The sequence below is a fragment of the Cupressus sempervirens genome, chromosome 5, assembly GCF_028749045.1.
Source record: "Cupressus sempervirens isolate cs-2001-9-10 chromosome 5, ASM2874904v1, whole genome shotgun sequence".
NCBI classification, from domain to species: domain Eukaryota; kingdom Viridiplantae; phylum Streptophyta; class Pinopsida; order Cupressales; family Cupressaceae; genus Cupressus; species Cupressus sempervirens.
The window spans coordinates 327,396,817-327,414,843 of NC_143122.1; positions in this window are offsets into that span (position 1 = coordinate 327,396,817).

The following is an 18,027-nucleotide window of genomic DNA, read 5'->3' on the forward strand; positions in this document are numbered from 1 at the left end:
GAACATTAGCTCATCACTGACAAATGGAACTATCAAGGTGGTGGTCTAGGACCAGAAGAAAGAGGCATGCAGTGCCCTATCGACGCACACAAGTGGGAATCGAAGTGAGGTCTTGGCTTTGGCATACCCACAACTGGGGGCACCAATAAGAACAGTCACACTTTTTCAAACATTCACCGCGACCTTGTCAAAATCGAAGACATTCCTAAGGAAGTTGAAAAGAGAGCCTACGACGATATCTCAGACCAAATCTTCCTTGAAGACTCTGTTCTCCAAGAACTATCCATCCATTTCATTGACCTACCACTCGCCCATCCATAACTCATAGATTGGGACCAACCAAGCGTCATACACATTGATGAGTTCACATCAGAGGAAGCGCTTCTAAGATTCATGGGAGCCAAAACTCCTCACAAGCAAACAAAGCCAGATTCTGCCTATATCTATAAGCTAGATCGCAAGGGGTATTTTGGAGAAAATCCCCAACCTAGTTCTGATACAGCCAAAATTGGAACTAAAGTGAATCCGGGACTAGCTAAGGTAGCGAAGAGAACCCCTCAGCAAGAAAATCTAGAGTCACAAGAAGAACATGAGGATTTAGCATTGCCTCCTCAAGATAATCAACCAGAGCTGTCTTCTATTCTAATTGAGTATACTAGAGAAGTCAACATCGATTCTTCAGAGATCCCCAAACTTGTTCACATTGCTGCATCCCTATAACAAGATCAAGCTGACCTCCTCTTTGAGGTCTTAAGAGAGAACATTGGCTGATTTGCATGGTCATATCAGGAGATGCCAGGACTTGATCCAAAGCTTGTAGTTCATCATCTTGCAATCGATCCAAAGATCAACCCCATTAGACAAAAGCTTAGAAAAGTGCACCCCAAGGTGGCATTACTGGTGAAAGCTGAATTAGAAAGAATGTTAGCTGCTAAGGTTATCTGACCTATCGACTACTCAGAGTGGATCTCCAACGTGGTCCCCGTCACTAAGCCTTCCGATGACATCAAAATCTGCATTGATTTCAGAGATCTTAACAAAGCTTGTTTAGAAGATGATTTTCCCTTACCCAACATAGATATGATTGTAGACCTTACAGCTAGACATGAAATTTTGCCCCTCATGGATGGATTTTTTGGGCATAATCAAATCAAGATTGCAGAAGAGCATCAACATAAGATAGCATTCACTACCCCTTGGGGAACCTTTTGCTACAACATGATGCCTTTTGGCCTAAAGAATGTTGGGGCTACCTATCAAAGAGCTATGACAACCATTTCCCATGATCTTATCCATAGCATTTTGGAGGATTATGTGGATGATATCTTGGTTAAATCTCACACCTTCATGGATCATCTTGCTGACTTGGAGAAAGTCTTTGATAGGTTAGACAAATATCATCTCATGTTGAATCCCAAGAAATGTGTCTTTGGGGTCACATCTGGCAAGCTTCTAGGCTTTATAGTTTCTAAATGAGGTATAGAGATCGAACCCAAGAAGGTCAAGGCTATCTTAGACATGCCTCCTCCCCAAAAACTGCGACAGCTTTGCACTCTTCAGGGAAAGCTTCAATCCGTTCGACGCTTCATCTCCCAGCTTGCAAATAAGTGTACACCATTTGCACATTTACTGAAGAAAGATGAAAACTTCAAGTGGGATCCTTTATGTCAACGTAGCTTTGATCATCTCAAGTAGTATCTCATCAATCCCCCTATCTTGGTTCCACCAGTTCCTGGTCGTCCCTTGATCTTGTACATATCAACAATGCCTACTACTCTAGGGGCACTTCTAACACAGCTCGATGACTCTGGTAGAGAAAGAGCCATCTACTACATCAGTAGAACCCTAGTTGGTTATGAACTCAATTATACTCCTATGGAAAAAGCTTGTTTGGCAGTTGTTTTCTCAACTCAAAAGCTTCGCCACTACATGCTAAGTCATACCATCCAACTAGTCTCCAAGATTGACCCTTTCAGGTATATGCTCTCCAGAACAGCACTAACAAGCCGTTTGGCCAAATGGGTTATGCTCCTTAGCGAATTTGACATCCAGTATGTGGATAGAAAGGCAATCAAAGGGCAAGCTATAGCAGATCACCTAGCCGATGCGCCTCTAGTAGATACATATCCTTTGATTACAGAATTTCTAGATGAGCATATCTGTCTAATTGAAGAACAACCCCCATGAAAACTTTATTTTGATGGCTCATATACATCTCATGGATCAGGGGCAGGAATATTGTTGGTCACATCTCAAGGAGATTACATTCCAAAAGCCTTCAAGCTACAATTCCCTAGCACCAACAATATAGCTGAATATGAGGCTCTCATAGCAGGATTAAAGATAGCTGTAGAATGGAACATCACTGAGTTACAAATCTTTGGCGATTCTCAGCTCATCATCAAGCAAGCCCTAAATGAATATCAAACCAAATATGAAAAGCTATTACCCTACAAAGAGCTAGTTGATCAGCTAACCCAACATTTTACAAAGCTTCAGTTTACACAAGTGCCTCGAATGCAGAACAAAGCAGTAAACGCTATGGCTACTATCGACTCGCTCTTGGAAATTCCTCAAGCAGTTACGCAGTATGAGTTTTTAGTCGAGCAACTCCTCACACCTGCCTATGCGAATGATGACTCAAACCATGTTTATATCTTGGTTGGTCCCCAATCCCCTTGGTACCATGAGATTCATGCTTACCTTAAAGATGGTATCATCTACCCTCACCTCACACGTACCCAACGCAAAAACCTCATCCGAAAATCAGCCCGCTATGTTATCATAGCCAATACCCTACATTGTTGGGGTTATCATGATACTCTCTCTCGATGTTTAGATGAAAATGAGGCCGCGACGGCGTTAAAAGAAGTACACCCCGGACTTTGCAGTGCCCACATGAGTGGTATTGTCCTCGCGCAAAAAATCCTTAGAGCAGGCTACTATTGGCCTACCATTGAAGAAGACTCCTATGACTTTGTCAGAAAGTGTCTCCCATGTCAGCAGCACACAAATCTTGTGCATGCTCCAGCACAGGATCTACAACCTATTGCACCACCTTGGCCTTTCGCTTGTCAGGGCCTTGATCTAGTTGGAACTATCACATCTCTCTCATCTGATGGACATAAATGGATAATAACAGCTATAGACTATTTCACTAAATGGATGGAAGCAGTGCCCCTTGTCTCAGCTACAGGAGTTCAGGTCTCCAAGTTCATCTTGTACCACATTGTTTGCCGCTTCGGCATCCCATCCACCATCTTCACCGACCATGGAGGTAACTTTGAAAATCTCAACATGGAAGAATTATGCACTTCCCTCCGCATCCATCACTGCTTTTCTAGCCCATATTCCCCACAAGGTAACGGCCAGGCAGAGGCAACTAACAAAACCCTCCTCAAAATTCTAAAGAAAGTTGTCAATGATTCCGGTCGCGATTGACACCTACAAATAAATCCAGCCCTATGGGCCTAACAAACTTCCTTTCGTACATCCACAGGCACAACTCCATACTCCTTAGTCTATGGTGCCAAAGCAGTACTACCCATAGAGGTTGAACTTCCCTCGTTGCACATATTTTTGCAAGGGCAAATATCAGATGAAGAATACATAGTAGCTCAGCTCACCCAACTAGATCTCTTAGACGAGAAACGACAACAAGCCTATGATCATCTCACAGTGTATCAAACTCGTCTCAAAAGGAATTTCAACAAGAAGGTGTTTCCATGACACTTTCAGTCGGGTGACATGGTCCTCAAGGAAAATATGAAAGTCCAAGCTGATCGAGAAAAGAAGGGCAAGTTTGAACCTACATGGCTTGGTCCTTATGTTGTCACTACCTCCTTTGGCTCCAGAGCCTATCAGCTATCTACACCAGAAGGAGAAATCTTGAATGATCCTACTAACATCATTCATCTCAAGAAGTTTTATGCTTGAAGATCCTTGGTATAACCAGCTTTTGAAAATACAAACAAAAAAAAAATAGTAAAGAGAAATAAGCGTCCAATGGTGAAAATTTGACAATTCAAGCGCCTTGGATAGGTACCTTGGTGAAAACTTGGTAATTTAGACACCTTGTGTACTAAGACTAATCCATTATCTATCACTATCCTATCCCTCATCCATTCACCCACCATCTCATAAAACACTTGCTTGTTCCCTTGGTGTTCCAACCAAATATCCAAAATCTAATGAAGCTTGTAAATACCTCCTGTACAACTTGTAAATCTTGTACCTCAGCTTGTAAATCTTGTACCCCAGCTTGTAAATCTTGTATCATCCCTTGTATCATAGCTTGTAAATCCAAATATTGTCCAAAGGTTATACCATATTCCAGCTTGTATTATATACCAAAGCTTGTATCGTAGTTTGTATCCTATCACATGCACACAAAGAATCCCATTTTCACTTAAGATTTTTACAAACCATCTACCTATCCGCCTATCAACTATTATAGACATCCCACCCTTCACAAACATTTCCATCTCACTAAAACCACAACATGAACAACCTTGTACATTTGTAACATATCCTGGTCTGTCAGCTTGTATGTCCTCTTTAGCTTAGTACCATTGTATCTATCTAGCTTTCGTGTCAGTTCATCCTTGATCAACATCTTGTACACATCGCACAAATCTTGGTTAGCTATTCCACTGCATCCTTTAGCTAGATCTCTTGTCATCAAAGTGTTATCCTTCTCAGTTCAACTTGCCAAGTGCATCACTCATCCAAATCCACCAGCTTAGGTGCTCTCTAATAGATCCTTGTTGGATATAGCTTTCTCACGTCTAATCTTGGTCCGTTAGTACCTCATCCTACCCATCTCATTGGCAAACAGTTCTCTTTTGGATTTTCGCTTTCTTTTGATTTGGAATCTTCCCTTCTAGGTCTTGATGTATCTTTTCCAAGAAATCTTCTTGTTCCCTCCTCAAGGCTGCCACGATCTTCGATATCATGGTATACTGCGAATGGGGCACTCTGAGTGTATGATTTTGATCAAGTCTTTTGTTTGTTTCTTTTTTTGCTTGTGGGTTACCCAGTATCGGTTCCACGTTGTTTCCTCCGAGTTTCATGTGTGATGCTGGGGCAATCCTTGTTTGTTTGTTTCGAGTTAGTCCGTTAGTCCTCTGGACGGTTGGTGACATGGCCTTGATGTTCTTGGTAACCTTGGCAATTAACCAACAGTCCTATAGCAAATCTAGTGCTCAACTACATGGTGGTACTTCTTTTTGAAGTATCCCCCTGCTCAAAAAGCTTCAATGGATTTCCTGGGGCAATCCTTGTGTGTTTGTTTCGAGTTAGTCCGTCAGTCCTCTAGACGGTTGGTGACATGGCCTTGATGTTCTTGGTAACCTTGGCAATTAACCAACAGTCCTATAGCAAATCTAGTGCTCAACTACATGGTGGTACTTCTTTTTGAAGTATCCCCCTGCTCAAAAAGCTTCAATGGATTTCCTTCATCTCCATTATCCCCCATCCATATCCAGCATCCGTCTCTCCTACCCCAGCTTGTGCAACCGTATCGCTTCATCACTCTTAGCTTTAGGGATCCACAATCCTAGTCTTAGGGATCCACCCATCAAATCAATCCACCAAGCCTCATCTTTTGAGATCCACAATCCTAGTCATAGGGATCTCTGACACCCATCTTCCATTAATCTGACTCTTTGAAATCCTGTTGCCTCAGCTTTATCTCATCCCATCATCCCTTCCCTTATCTTGGATTCCTTTTTATGGTGCTCCGCTCCATCCTCCATCTCCCTTGAAGTCTTAAGCTTATTTACTCTTGTGCCTCTGATTCTCCCTTTCTCATTCTCTCGTAGTGAGAGTTTGAGCTAATTCAACCCCTTCTCTTTGCCAATCTGAGTCTCCTTTCTCATCTCGAATTCTTGTATTTTTTAAAAAACCATCGAGCCTCATTTTCTCTCCCCGCCACCTTCTTGAGGGGGCATCTCGCAGTCTATTCTCTCCTCTTCTGCTCTAGCCTTGGGCATCTTATTTTCTTATCTTTGATGCCATGCCACTTGTGGCATCACATCAAAGAGGGGCAAAATGTAGACACCTAAAAATCTTTTAGAAAATAAAATATTTTTATTTTCTGAAAAAAGTCTCTGATGACATCATCATTAATTAATTAATTAATTATTTAATTAATTAATTTATTTTTATGCCATTAAATCCCTTTATCTTAATTAAAAATATTTAATTAAGGAATCCCTCCCAAAAATGTTTAAATCTTATTTAAACATTATTTTCTTATTAATTATTTAACTAATAAATTGACCAAAAATCTCAAAATAAATAATTAATTTATTTTTTGCCCAAAACTTGGCCAATTTTCTTAAGACCACTAACCTCTTTCAAAATCTTCTAATCCTTCTTTAATTTCGATTAAAGGCTAATCCCATCATTTCCTACCCTTAATCTCAACTCAAAATATTTAATTAAGATTAAATATTAATCTTCATGTTTATTAAAAATATTTTAATAAATATCTCCTCAACCCAAACCCTTCAAATAAATAAAACTTTATTTATTTCCTAAAAACTTTATTTATCCTCATCCTAGGAAGTTCTAGACTCTTCTAGAAAGTCTTCATCCTCATCCAAAGCCTAGACTCTTCTAGAAGATGTCAATCCTTATCTTTAATCCTAATCCTAATCCCATCCTAACCTTGTCACATTCCCTAAACATGGGTTAAGACTTGCTAACCCAAGCCAAAGTTAACAAATATCTTCTCCTACACCCACCCTCATTAAATTCCATCCACTTGCCCATCTCTAACATCCCTAATATAATCCTAAGCCATCTCTAATCCTACCCTTAATCATTTGCACAATCCTAAACAAGCTTAAGACTTTCCTAAGCCAAGACAAAGTCTATCCCCTCAAAATATCCCAACTATAAAACTTTATGAAGCCCACAAAGCCATAAATGACTCTTACAAACCCATTCATTGCTCTTACAAGCCATTATGAGGGTCTTTATGAGCTTTGAGCCTCCTTTGTTGACCCCTCAACCCCTCTTGCTCTAACCAATGACCCTGTGACATGTGTCACTCCTTGATTGGCTGTAAGGAAGCACAATCCATGTGCTCTCCTCTCATTCAATCTAAACCTTCCATAAGCTTTCTCTCATCCTTACATCCTAGCCCTTGGTCCCTCAAGCCCTTCGCCTATTTAAGGAATCCTCTCCCGAGCCATTTTAACACAATCTAGAAAGTAAAGCCATAATGCCATTTTTACATCAAATCCATTCACCAAAATCTATCAAAAATGCTCCATTAAAGCCCATTTGAGCATTTGAGCATACATACATAATCAAGCCATCTTAGCTATTAGACACACCTCTACATCAAGTGATCATCCTCATTGAGAGAGACTATTCATGGCTCATATTCTCATTTGAGGACTTCACTTTGTCTCTCATGAAGTTATGTTAAATTAGTATGCAAATGCTTTTGATTGTTTTAATTTAGTGTTTCTAACATACTAAAGTAGCATATACGAGCACAAGTGATGCCTAATCAATTCATTCCAATGAATCTAATTCCACTACAACAGGAACCAACTATACTAGTTCCAACCATAACTTATCTAGGATATGAACCTCCAAAATCTACTTTCTTTTAGTAGAAGGAAACCACATCTGTTGAAGAAGAAAATAATGTTGCATTTGAAATTGGCCAAATGAAGAAGACTATGTCTCAAATTACCAACAAATTAACCCGTTTGAGGTTGTTGCAAGGGCATAACAATAACTTTTTGAGAACGAATGCAAGCCCTTACAACAACAACTATGGTCAAAATTACAATAAGAATTTCAACACAAATAATAATGTAGGGAACAATTTCAATCCTCTAGATTGCAACAACAGTTTCCAAAGATAAAATTGACAATGGAACACCCATCCAAAAAATTGAAGCATCCTTGCAGATAACAACAATAATGCTTAGTTCATAGACATCAATCAATATGACGGTAATGATCAAAATGTACCCAATGACGACCACTCATATTTCAATGGAAATCAAGAAGTGAACCAAAATTGACAAGGCAATAACAATGAGTATACTATGCAGTTCAATACTATGTTGTTGAAATCTTATTATTCTCTACATAATTCAGGGATGGAAGAACAAGTTAGTGAAGAATTTACTTTTTCATTTAGTCAAGAATCAAATCCTACACCAAAAGATATTCTTGCTTTTCGAAATGAGAATCGAAATACTTAGAATTCGCAGAACTGAAGGGAATCCATGACTGATGGGATTCCTCCCACTTTACAACCAATACCTCCACACCCAAGGGCTACTAGCAATCTAGTACCTACCATACCGACTTATGTTGGACAACAAAATAAAAGCCAAGGAAATGTGCCTACAATCCTGAAGAATCCTAGTTAGTCAACTAAAAAGTACAATGTAGTGGAAGGTTTAAAAAGAACAAAGGCCAATATATCTTTGTTTGACATGTTAAAAAATTATCTCAATCAAAGGGAAGCACTAATAAAGACTCTCGATCATACAAAGGAAATTCCTAGTGTGGGTCCTCAAAAGATAGTATCACAATAAGTCAACACTTTTGAAGCTATGCCAACTGTGTATAAAGACAAGGCTGAAGTACCTCCTTTCTTTCTCAACATTAGAATATTTGGAAGAGACCTTCATAATTGTCTTATTGATTTAGGAGCTTCTTGTAACACCATGCCACTTTTTTTAGCTTAGAGGTTGGGAGTTACTCCTCAACCTACAAATTGAATAGTGATTCAACTTGACAAAACACAAGTAAAAGTTATTGGGGGTATTGAAAGATGTTCAAATACAATTGACTACAAACCCCAAAATCCAAGACATCATAGATATACATGTGGTGGAGATTTCAGAAACATACAAATTGTTACTAAGTAGAGAATAGACAAAACACTTAAGAGAATGGTTCTCAATTGACTTTACTCAACTATGGCTACCTTGGAAAGGATTGAATAATCATCTCAAGATCGATGATGAGCCAAAACTGAAGACAGTGATCAAAGAATATAATGCACCAAATGAGATAGCATTTTTCAAGCCAATTTAGGTTCCTACAAAGTAATAACTCTTGATATAACTTTAGCCAAGAGACCAGACAATTTGAATAAAGAATCCAAGATCCCTACCCCAAAATAAGAGGTCATGACTCAGTTCATAGACAACATGGTTGTGAACTTACAATACATAGGTGAAGAAGGAGACCAAAATGTTTTTCTTCTTCCAAGATTTTGTAGGCAACACAAAATAAGTTATTTGGAATTCAAGTGCTCACATTGCCAAGAAGCAATTACTTAGGTACTGACTCAAATAATGCAATTAAAAAAATGGCAAAACTTCGATGGGTATACAAGAGGAAATGTAAAGTTCCACGTACATATATGAAGTCGTGAACAAAGTTGAGAGGAAACATAAGATTTTAATGCGTCATATAGTAACACCACTTTAGATGGTGGGGGTTTATCTTGTCCTCCACTAGGGATGATCAAAGTACTAAGGAGAAGATGTTTTTTAAAAGGTCAAGGCTAGACTTTGGTGGTTGTTCATCCTAACCAAAAATTGATAAAATCACAGAATTAATTGGGGATATTCAAAATCAACAAGAAAAATGAGAAACCCCAATATCAAAGGTAAACAATAGAAACTTGCCAAGTCCACCACGCGAAAGATTACAATGGATCCTGAAGAAATAATCCTTCAAAGTTCAAGTGAAAAAAAAGATTCAAACAAATAAACACAAGTCCAGAAAGCCCAAAGAACAACCAATTTGGACACTTAGGTTTGATGGCTCTAAATGCAAATTAGGAGCTAGTGCAGGTATTGAATTAATTAATCCCAAAGGTAGGTCTTTTTATGTGGCATATCGTTTACAATTTAGATGTACTAACAATGTTGTAGAGTATGAAGCATTGGTTTGTAGTCTTCTCTTCGCATTAGAGAAAGATGTCAAAGATCTCATAATTGGAGGAGACTCCCAATTGGTCATTAGACATGTGAAATCAATTTATTCTTGCAATTATAGAAGATGACTTGCGTACTAGAAAAGAGTTTGGGACTTATTAGAATATTTTGAGGCTTTGAACATAAGATCCATTCTAAGAAAGAAGAACATGGTATCTGATGCCCTCGCCATTTCAACAAGTGCATTGTAACCCATTGAAAGAAAAAAACTAAAGAGATTTTCAGTTGAATTGGTTGCTGCCTCGTCTATTCTAGACAACATTATGAACTTCCAAGTCTTCCAAGATGACCAACATATTCTCGAGTTCATTATGTGCAATGGCTTTTTAAAAGCTAGAAGATTGATGACACTCTTGATGATAAACCTCAAGACGATGAGCTAGAGGATAAAGATGGAATTATAAATTTGAAGACCAGTACTATTCCTAAGGGGTTGGTAAAGTTGGAATGTATCATCGATTGGGAAGAATCAACAGATAGTAAAAGAACTGTTGAAGGAAAGGGGATTGAAGAATGTGATTCATATAATCTTGGTACATAAGAAGATCCTAAGATGGTGAGAATTGGAAAGGCATGTAAACCTCAAGAATGAGAAAGTATTCTTTAATTATTTACATAATACATAGATGTCATATAATGGAGTTATGAAGAACTCAAGATATACGATCCTGAAATCATCACTCATGACACTCCATTGAAGCTTGATGCCAAACCTTTTTGTCAAAGACAAGGACAAGTGAATCCCATAATTGAGCCTTTGATAATGAAAGAAGTCTAAAAGCTATTTGATGTTAAAATTATCTTCCCAATTTGACATTCTACATGGATTGCTAACTTGGTAACAATAAGGAAAAAGATTGGAGAAATTCACCTTTGTGTGGATTTTTGCAATTTGAACCTAGTTTCCTAGAAGGATAACTACTCTTTTCCCTCGCTTGATGAAGTATTACAAATTGTGAATAGGTCTAAAATAATGTCTTTATTAGACAGATATTCCAAATACAACCAGGTAATGGTAGATGAAGAAGATAGGATGAAGACTACATTTACAATAAAATGGGGAACCTTTGCATACTGAAGAGTGCCTTTTGAATTGATCAACACGGGAGGCACATTCCAAAGAGCAATGGATGAAGCATTCAAAGGGCTGATAAAAAAATGTATAATTATCTATATGGATGACCTAATTGTCTTTTCGAAAGATTAGAGTACTCATATTGCTCATTTGAGACAAGTATTCAACCAATGTTGAAGGTATGCCATATCACTTAATCCCAATAAGTGTTCATTCAAGGTCACAAAAGGAAAGCTTCTCTGTCATATTATTTCTGAAGTTGGGATATCAATTGATCCTAAAAGGATAGAAACAATTCTTAATATGTCACCTCCTCATAGTCATAAAGAGCTAAAATCTTTCTTCAGGAAGATCAATTTTGTGCATAAATTTATAGTTCATTTGTTGAGATAGTAAGCTCTCTTTATGACTTGCTGACAAAGGAAGAAAAAAATAAATGGGTAAATAAAGAAGTCTTTTGAGGACATCAAAGTATCTATATCTATGGCTCCCATAATGGTAAGTCCAAATTATGATTTGCCTTTCAAAATCTACTCCTTTACTTCAGAACATTCATGTGCTAGGATTCTCACTCAAAAGAAAGATAGAGAGGATGAAAGACCTAGTGCATTCATGAGTTGTCCACTAAAGAATGCTGAATTAAACTATTCTAATCTTGACAAACAATCCTTCGCTCTAATAAAGATAGTCAAGAAATTTTTTCATTACATACTTAGGAGAAAGGTATATGCAATTGTGTCAGATGATGTCATCAAAACATTACTAATGCAAAATGAGTTAGGTAAAAGAAGAGGAAAATGGATGTCTATATTACAAGAGTTTGATTGAGAGATTCAACCAATGAAGCTAGTGAGAGCACAAGGAGTAACTAAGATGATAACTAATAATGAGACTAATATTGACAATGAAATTAAATTTCATGACGAAATTAGCACCAACAATCAACAAAAGATCATAGTATCTCAAGTGGATATTGATCAAGGAATAATCACATATGTATGGTATCAAGATATTTTCTATTATCTTTTGTAGAATCAATACCCTAACTAGATGAATAATTCCCAATGCATAGGACTCAAGATGAAATGTGAATCCTATATGCTTCAAGATAGAAAACTTTATAAAAGAAACAACAAGGGAATTTATTTGAAGTGTTTGGGATGCAAAGAAGCAATTTTCTTTTTGGAATAGTTTCATGATAAGTATGGCATGGGACACAGATTAGTAGAGGCTACAACCCACATGATTTTGAGATCAGGTTACTTTTGGCCTACCATCTTCAAGGATACATTTGAAGATGTACGTTCTTGCCACATTTTTTAGACAAGTGCTAATAGAGAGAGACATCTAGTTACGCTATTATAATTAGTATTTTAAGTACACCCATTTACCAAGTGGGGGTTGGACTTTATAGGACCAGTAAACCCACCATCATCTATGAGATATATGTTCATCCTCATAGCTACATACTATTGTATGCGTTGGACAAAAGATGAATCTTTTTGAAATTGCACTGCAAAAGTTGTTATTGATTTCTTGGAAGAACACATTCTCTCAAGATTTGGTATGTCATTCTTCCTTGTATGTGATAATGGGTAATCTTTTGCATCAATATTCCTTACCCAATGGGCATTAGAAAATCAAGTCATAATCAAGTTCTCATCTAATTACTACCCCCAAGGGAATGGTGTGGCCGAGTCGACTTTTAAGAAATTGATCACAGTGATAAAGAAATTTCTATAGGAAAACCCAAAAGATTGGCACACTCAGTTGAAATATGCATTATGGACGAACAGAGTTAGGATTAAAAATTCTTTTGGGACATCTCCATATCTACTCGTCTATAGACACAAATCAATATTCCCATTCAATCTTAGGATTCCAGTTTTGAAATTCATGAGGGGGTATGCTAAGGATGTTGACATAGTTCAAATTAGATTAATGAATCTCTTGGAATTGGATGAGAAAAGGACAACTGCTTTAGAGAATATGGTGAAACATCAGCCTGCCATCAAATGATGGTTTGACAAGTGGGCCACAACCAAATCTTTCAATTTGACCTTGTTCTCATATGGGACAAGGAAAAAGAATAGTCAAGCATTCACACTAAGTTTCAATGCTTGTAGATTGGCCCTTATCAGATTGTAGAGATTTTGGGAGAAAATACTTTTAGGCCAAGTTCTCTACAAGGGGAATTGGTCCCATTGATAGTCAATGGCCAATTTTTGAAACATTACTTCGAATCCTAAAAGTAGAAAATATTTCAAAAAAAAAAATCATTTTTTTACTTTTTGCAAGTGTGTTTACTTTTAGTTGTGTGTTTATTTCAAGTTGAGTGTTTTCTTTAAAAGTTGTGTCTGTCACTTCTTGTCAGTTTGGGGGTTAGGTGTAATAAAGACTCTTTCTGGATGCATCCAATAGATCACTCTTTTTGGTTTCAACTTTAGGGAAGAGGTGTTTCTTTGTCAAAGCATTCAAATGATTTTGTTCCTTGTACCAACTAAAAAATAGATATGGCTTGTAGTTTTAAAGGACTTTTAGTCTTAAAATTAGAGTTGCAGATTGGTAGCTCTCAACACTTTATGAACTTTAATGATTGACTATCTTGGTGATTTTTTAATCTAGATCGATAGTAGCAAGGGATTATCAAAACTTACTAATTTAGACAAAGGGTCTCTTCAATGAACTGCTAAGATCATTGTCTGGTGTGAGAGTTTCCCAAGAGTTCACTAAAAGAGGAACGCATGGGTTATCAAACTGAACAACAAATCTACAAAAAAAAACCAATGCCTTAGCCACACAGTCTAAGCATGGAAAAGGTACACAAGAAATAAAAGGATTACAAATGATGTTAAATTTAAAGATCCAAATGATCCTTAAAGGTAATATGATAAAGGGGATATGCACTCCAAAATATCTATCCACCAAATTTACAAAAGACTTCAAGGAAGAATCAAGTGGAAACACACGAGCTCCATGAAGAAAATCAAAAGAGATTACCAAAAACTCAAAATAAAAAACTGGTAATTCATCAAGAGCCCTCAGAACAAATTCTCTCATCTGGTTAGAGAGTGATTGAGAAACAAGTTTTATGAGGATTCCTGATGAATGGACTGGTGGAGCAAAAGGTTGTCTTCAAGTTACTAGAAGGTAATGATAGACTACAACTTGAGAAGTCAAAGGAAATAAATATCTTGAGCACACATTGAGCCTAAAGATTAAAGATTATGAAGTTTAGACTATTTTCAGACTTGAAAGTTTCTTGAAGTGTCTAAAATTTAGTTGTGATTTGATACATGTCAGAAGAATGCTTTTGGATGAAGAAATGCCTCTGTCATTTCTTCCCTTTTGTTGGGGCTATTTTCCATGCTCTCACAATGTTGCATCTCCTTTCAGAGATGCACACATGCACACCTATGCATGTGTGCATCTCTAGAGGGTGTGCACCTCCTCCTAATCCTAACAGGCTAATCTTGTTGGAGATTGCACACCAACTCACTTCTACATATGATAGAGTGAGAAGACAACATAAGAAGACATGGTTATGGCCCATCACAATTGGTGTTTTCGAGGTGAAACAAAAGCGAGATATTATCACCTTCAATTTTGAGTGGGATCAATATCCCTTGGAAGAGTACAACTCCCCTCACCCCTACTTTGACAACATTGGGATGGTAAACACCTAGCAGTGAAAGAGTTTGTATATGAGGATGCATTAGGCAATCATTGGATGAATGCAATAGATGACTATGATGTCCATATAAGGGACTATTATAGGATTACTCTCTATTTAGTAGAATATGTGTTGAAGATTAAGATCTCTCTAAAGGTTGTGGGAAATGATGCCAAAGATATCATGGATCCTTTATACAATAGGGACAACATATATGATTGGCCAATAATGAATGCAGAAATAGGGAGAGATGAGAATGCAAATATAAATCATCAGGCCAAACATATAGTCCAATTGACAAAGGAATGGATCAAGAAACCTTTTAGAATGGATCTAGTTCCTCAAGCTATTCCCGTACAAGCCACAACAAGGCCAATCAAAGGAAAAGGTGTGTTAGTCACAATGCCAACCATCCCTGCTCAATCTCTAGTAAGGCTGGAAATGGTACACCAACATGAGAGGGAGGCCGAGTAATATAGCGTTGATTAGGGCACCAAAAAGAGGAAAAGAGTACCTTACAAGGCTAGGAAGCAAACAACTAAAGCCTAAGTGCCTCAACAAGAATAGGTACAACCTGAACAAGCAAAGCCTCAAGTTGAGCTTGAAGCTCAAGAGTTCACACAAGAACCACAAGTGCCTCCACAACTGGAACAGGTAGAGGAAGAGTAGGTAGAGGAAGAGCAGGTAGAGGAGCAGAGGGTACCACCAATGACAACACAAGAGGAAGAAGCCTCCCTCTTGGCTACCAAAAAGACAAGGGTTGAATCAACTATGGCAGGAAAATGAAGGAGGAGATTAAAGAAGAAAAACACTCCAACCCCACAAGTGCCCAAGATAATCCTAGAAGCAAAGGTGGGAGAAGAAGAAGGGGAGAAAATTTAATTTATCTTCTTAAGCCAAAGAACCGCTTGGCTAAGGCCACAGAGAAAGAGAGGAGAAAAAGCTCCATAGTGACACCTCCATCTACTCCAAGGGAGCCTACCTAGGTATCGACATCAAAAAATGAGCAACAACAATTGATAGATGATACATAAGGGCAAGAAACTAATGTCTTTGACCTCCCTGACTTAGAATTGATGCCAGTGGGCACTAAGATGGTGAGAGAGAAAACAAGAGATAATCTCACGAGTGAACCCTTAGGAGAGGACTAGAATCAACTATCCCCTCTACCTCAAGGACCTATGGGCATACCATCACTACCATCTAGGATTTGGCATTTTTGGATAAAGGTTCAGTGACTCCACTTCTTGAAACTACAAAAGAAGAAGAACAAATGACCAAGGAAGGATATCCCTAGCATTTGCATGTTGGTATTTGATGAATGAAAAATACTTGAAGAGCCTCAAAAAATTCCTTAGGATACCAAGGCTAGGACCTTAGCCCAACCAGATACATAGACTCAAACTAAAGCTCTTTATCGACAGACCAATAGTGGCATGTTGTGATGGTTAAGTTGTTGTGTTGTTATCCTTGCCATCAAGGTTCAAATCTCATGGGGATGAGGTCCCCCATTTGTGGCCTCATTGGTTCATAGCTCCAGGTCAAAGCGTTTACCCCTCTTTAAAAAAAAAAAAAAGCTCTTTATCGACAGGAGAAGACTCCAAAGAGAATTGATGAGGGAAAGGAGCCTAAAGTAGAACCAAACTCTTTAGCCAAGTACATGTCTCCTATGGGAACCACACTGACATGGATGAAGAGGGAGGTTATGTTTCACCAAAAGAGGTAGTTGGACCTAATAGTCAAGGAGGAAATGAAGGAATTAGTAAAAGCAATCAAGAAGCTTGAGCCACCTTCGGGTGATACGCAGACATCGACCTTTATAATGAAGAACCAAGATTAGGACTTGCTTGCACATATAGTCATCCCTCCTCCACATGTTGACATGTAAAAAATGACTCCTAAAGACTACCAAATCAAGGAGGTCATGTTGGGAAGACCCATGATAGACACAACCAAAGTGATGATCATTATGGGTATGAAAGAGGTGTTTAAGCATATGGACCAGGATGAGCCTAAGTTGATAGCACTGTGGAAATAAAATGAGATATAAAGAGGCTATATGCATAAATGTTTAGGCCTAATCGATGTGGAAAATCTAGAGATCACTCTTGCAACAACATTAGAGAGAAGAGGAATATGGGTGACACAATTAGATCCATTTTTGGAAGCATGTTAGCAATGACATAATAATTTTGAAGAGAAAGGTGTGCATATAATACATGGTAATTTGAACCTGTTGCACCACATCTAGTCAAGTGTTGACAAGTTGGTTTCCGTAGTGAACCAATACTTTGGGCTAATGGATGAAGTTTATACCTGGGCAAATGACCTATAGGATTTGAAATCAATCAAAGATAAAAGGTATTGAATGCTGATGGAAGTATATACTATTGAGGAGCTAGACAAGCTCGACAACTGGATTGAGAAGATATTAGTTGATAATAAAGTAATGGAAGGATTACATACAAAGAACTAGAGTCTAAAGGATCAGACTCAAGAGCAATTTTTGGAAGCAGAAAGGTACTACAATGCTGCTTTCCTTGAGATTTTTGAAGATGAAGCTAAGATCAAGCTTATTGTGATGCAAAGAGTGGTCCAAAATTTTTGAGGAACATTTGAAGATGCTTTGTTAGATGAAGACATAAGACAAGCATTCAAGGTTCAAGAAGTATTTTGGAGATGGATACCAAACTTGAGGATTTTGTGGTAACACAAATAGAAGTTAGTAACTACCGACAGCTAGTAAAGGATAAATATAGGACTTTGGATTTTCCAGAGGCTACCCAAGTGTTGAAAAAAATATAGAAGTTTAAGAGAAAACATCTAGACATCATTTTGGTATAAAGAGGAAGAAAACCCAGCTACTGGAAATTCAATTTTGACACTTAGAAGAATTTTGGATTTTGGAACTTGTCACCAAGGTGCGCAGGTGTGATTTTCATAGAAGTGCACTGACAATTTTGAGTAAGAAGCAGTGCACCGACAGTTAACTACCAGTTCCTAATTTAGAGCATTCCATGCACTAGAAATGCATTTTAACGACAGTTCAACTCCTAGAAATGCCTAAAGAAGGCCAAGCTTCCATTTTTAGAGTTTCCAGAGACTCCTAGATTATCTTGCAGCTGCATTCTTCTTATCTTCTCACTTTTTTATTCTTTTTGTGTCATGTAAAGGTTGATGCACCCATTAATGAGTATAAATAGGGGTGGACACCTACTTATCACCATTTAGAGAGTCAATTTGTATATAATTAGATTTGTTTTATTAATTTTTAGCATGTGTTTGCATTT